Source organism: Nannospalax galili, unplaced genomic scaffold, assembly GCF_000622305.1.
Source record: "Nannospalax galili isolate Female #2095 unplaced genomic scaffold, S.galili_v1.0 scaffold386, whole genome shotgun sequence".
NCBI lineage: Eukaryota > Metazoa > Chordata > Mammalia > Rodentia > Spalacidae > Nannospalax > Nannospalax galili.
Genome location: NW_008356676.1, coordinates 2,935,275 through 2,940,000, shown reverse-complemented (window position 1 = coordinate 2,940,000; position 4,726 = coordinate 2,935,275).

Here is a 4,726-nt window from a genome sequence, read left to right as displayed (position 1 = left end):
AAAAGCTCTTACTTTTTGCCTGCTTGCCTTCTCTTCCTGCTGATGAGTGTGTCAGGAGCCATGCTTGCCATAAGCATTGGAAATTAGGAGAGTGTCACTTTAAGAGCTTCTGAGCTCTCTGCTTCAGCGGTCAGAGCTGACAGGCTGTACCTGTATGATAAATCAGGACTTCTAGAAAGTTAGTTTCAGTTCAGCCTTCGTGCTGTCTCTACAGTAACCCTTTTGTTTCTGTTGGGAAGATTCACCTAGGTGACCCAAACTCCAGGCCGGATAAAAAGGACCTGTGGGACCCCTCAGTAGATTCTTCCTCCTAAAGAGTGCTCGCCTCTCTGTACCTGCTGTCCCTTTAATAAATTCCTCGCATAACTTCAGAAGTATGCCTGAGTGTCCTTTTTGTTGAAGACCCAAGCCTGGTGGGCTTGGGGGGTGTTCGACAAGTGGCACCCAACGTGGGGCTCGAAGACCCCCGGCACCAGGCTGTCTGAACAGATTTTTTTAGGAAAAAGTGTTTTTTGGGCAAGTATGCTGTTTTTGGGTAAGTATGTATTTTTCCCTTCTTCCCTGCAGTATATTACAGCAATAGGTTGCACATTGCAGGGTGTGCTTTAGGGGCTCACAATATGGGATTTTTAGATAAAGTAGGGGACAGAGTCAGGGAAAACGTAAAAACGGAGTCTCAGACAGGAGAAGCAGTTGCACTTGACTTCTGGGCTGCTTGGACATTTGTTAGAGCATGTGCTAAATGCTGTCCCAGGAAATTGCTTCCAAGCCAGCCTTTTCATACAGCTAGAAGGACAATTAATCTTCATGAAAGTCCTGAGGAGGTGAAGCGTAACGTCTTAGAGCAAGTTTGCAGAGTTTTTTATTCAGAATTTCCTCCTCTTTACCTGGTTCCCAGTGTTCAGAATGCGGTGAGAAAGCAGACTCAGACGGCTAACTTTAAATTCAGGCGCAGGAAAGCCTGCCGTCTCCTGCTTGCTGTTTTAAACTAATGTAGTATAAGGCTGAAAATGTGAGAAGCTGACTCAGGGCAGAAACTGGTCCTTTCTGTTCAGACTCATGCTAGTTCTCACAGACTTCTGTTCTCAAGAATTTTCCAGGTTCAGACTGACCCTCTGACTCTGTGAAAGGAACTGGGAGCAGCTTGCATGTTTTAGTGCCTTGACATGCAAGAATTTCTTTGGCTGAAAAAGGCTTCCACCTCAGGGGTCAGTCTCTTTGGGTCCCTAAAAGGGTGACCTAACCCAGATTAATCATATGAGAAACCTGTGGAAATGAGCGCAGGAATACAATTCCGCTGTGATTGATCTAATGGAGAACAGTTTGAGGGCTGTTCAGGATGCTGACCAGGGCCGTTCACAGCTTGTGTGCTTTGGAACGTAAAATTGGCGTGCCCACGCAATGTCGACACTGTGCCTTTTGCAGATCTGCGTTTATGGGCACGCAGGTTTCGTGGAGCACCAGCTGCTGGCTGGTGCCTGTCTCTCGTGCGCCACTGGGGTGGGTCCCGCACGCCGCGTTGCTGGGGTGTGTGCGTGTCGCACATCGCGTTGCTGAGGGTCTCCGCGGCTACTGGATGCTGGCGACTCTACTGGTCACTGTGCTTCCAAGTGTGTTCTGTTCCAATCTACTGGGCACTCCCTCTAGGTTCGAGATCCGTCAGCCACCGGGTCACGAGGGGAGGAGCGGGAACGGCGAAAGCAGGGTCTTCATGAGTCATTGTTTACGAAGGGACAGCCCCCTCCAGAGAGACAGAATCATAGACAGTAAGACACAGAACTCAGCTCAGTCAGGTACAGCTCCTTTATTCAGTGACTCAGCTCAGCTCAAGATCTTAGTGATTCAGTTCCGATTAATTAGGGGAAACCAGGATATTTATAGTGTGGAGGCAGTAGCAAAAGCCTTAGTTGATAGGTGCTTTGTAGGATGGCAGAAACTGGTCCTTTCTGTTCAGACTCATGCTAGTTCTCACAAGCTTCTGTTCTCAAGAATTTTCCAGGTTCAGACTGACCCTCTGACTCTGTGAAAGGAACTGAGAGCAGCTTGCGTGTTTTAGTGCCTCGACATGCAGGATTTTCTTTGGCTAAAAAGGCTTCCACCTCAGGGGTCAGTCTCCTTGGGTCCCTGAAAGGGTGACCTAACCCAGATTAATCATACGAGAAACCTTTGGAAACAGGCGTAGGAATACAATTCCGCTGTGATTGATCTAATGGGTAATAGTTTGAGGGCTGTTCAGGATGCTGACCAGGGCCGTTCGCAGCTTGTGTGCTTTGGAACGTAAAATTGGTGTGCCCACGCGATGTCGACACTGTGCCTTTTGCAGATCTGCATTGGGTGCCATTCCCAACATGTTTTGTTTCAATTTGGTTTAATGGTACCATTTACTAAATTTCCCTCTGTGTGAGCTTGGCACAGCTCTGTGTGAATGATGTGTAAATAATGGCAGTTTTGGAACTTGTCTTTCTGTGTTCTTTCCCGACAGCACAGGTTGGTGGCTCAGGTATGTGAGGTGGCATCCTGAGCACTCTGAGCAAGTAATTTGTAGCAGAAGTTGCTTGTGAGGAGAACTTTACGCAGGTGGCTTGTGGCAGAGGCCGCTTGCGCTGTGTCTTGGAGCTCTGCATGTGGTTCGTGGCAGGAGCTGAGCCTTTCTTGGTGCTGGTGCCTGGCCTTCTTTGGCTGGTGCGTAGCTGCTTGAAGTTGTGGCCCAACATGATGCAGCTGCATGCTGCTGGAGAGGTTTGGACTCAACCACCAGCCGCCAGAGGGGTCCTAGTTTCGCTGGGAGCTACATGTAGTAATGAACAGGTGATTTGTGGCAGAAATCACTCGTGATGAGTTCTTGACTCTATCTTACTCTAGTTTAAGTTCCATGATGTTGCAAAAAGACGTCTATAACAATATTGTGCGCACTGTAAAACTTTACAAATTTGGCTTACTGATATCAGTCATACATTGTTCTTTCACTTGTTTGTTCTACTTCAAAAGTTGTTTGTATCTTCATGGTTGCTTTGTTTGTCTCCTTTTGTCGGTTATGTTTCTGTGTGTCACCATGGTTACTTGTTGTACATGGTTGAGTTTTTTGTTGCCTTGGCGACCTGGTGTGTTGCTCTGTTGCCCTTGGTTGTCCTGGTTGCCCGCATCTCCCCTGGGCCTTCCTTGGATGGTACGTGGCTGCTTGAAGCTGCAGCCCAGCATGATGCAGTTGCGTGCCACCAGGGAGGTTTGGGGGTGGGCTGCCAGGCTGCCAGGTTGGTGGCTGTCAGTTGACATATGGGTTTCTGTCATGGCTTTGTAGGAACTCCAAGAAGGTTGAATCCGCTATTAAGGAAATAGAATCAACCCAGGTGGCTATCAACAGAGGTACAGCTAATGGAAATCTAATACATATCCAAAATGAAATATTAAAAGAAGAATGACATTTTCATGAAACTACGTGGATGTAGAATGTCCGATATTGAGAATGGCGAGATGGCTCAGCAGTTCACAATAACAAACCTTTGATTATATCCCCATTTACACATTTGTTGTGTTTCTCATTTTAAAGTTCCTGTTGGGATTCTTTCCTGTTGCATTCTTTTGACAAGATTTGGATACACTATTTGGGGTCTCATGGTGTATGGTCTTTGGGATCGGGGCTCGGCTGCTTGAAGCTATGGCCCAGTGTGATGCAGCTGTGCCCCATCTTGAGGCTATTGTGCCATTGACTCCACAGTTTTCTGAATCAGGGGAGAGTCCTATTTCTCTCTTGTTCAGTCAAGTGTTGCCTTAATGAATGCATACCACTTTGCTTAACAGGACTGTGTGACTCCGACCATGGAGGACAAACACAAAGACACCTCCACCTTTGCTAATGAGTTTCAATTGACTAAAAGTCTTAATTTTGCCTTTTCACTAACTCTTCCTTTTAGGACAGTGTGTCAAGTTTCTGAATTTTTTTAAGGTTTTTCAATGATTTACAGGATTGTTATGATGAAAAATCTACAACACCTGAGAAAGTGTCTGCTTTGAAACTTTTCCAGCAACTCTGTTGCTGGGCTTGCTGCTGCTAGTGCATTTCTGTTACTTTCCCTTTCCTGTCTCGTTGTGCCAGGTCTGCGGTCATGGTTGTCGGTGCTCCTATGCATGAAGCGGGACGTAGTCACTTGAAGCTGTGGCCCAGCATGATGTGGCTGCGCCGTCCTGCATTTCTGCTACTGACTGCCATGATTGTTTTCTGAGGTATAACAATCCCTTTACACCTTGTCTTTTGTCCCTAATGCTCCCATTACAACAGATTGTACAATACACAGCCAACTGTTACATTGATGTCTCTTTTTTTTTAGGTATAAGAGACAGTTAAAGTACGTTCTTTAGGACGTAGGTTTGATGTTGTGGTTGTTTGTGGATACTCAACCGTTTGTTCTCTTAACAACCCATTGTGTATGTTTCAGTCATCCTTGACTACCTGTTGCTAGAGTGCTTAGGCACAGAGGAGTGTCCATCTTTCGTTTGTTAATTGTTGCCTTGGAAAACTGCATGGTATATGAATACTTCTTTTTACTTACAGATCAGTCTGTTTTCAGACCTGGACGTGCACACGTCAACGACACTGACATTTTGCCTTCGCAGTGGTTTATTAACTGTTGCTTGTATTAACTTTTCCTTTTAGGTATTTTCCTTTAGGTTGACACTTCTTCATTGCCACAAATATGGGACAAGGTAACAGTCAGCTGTTTATTTCTAT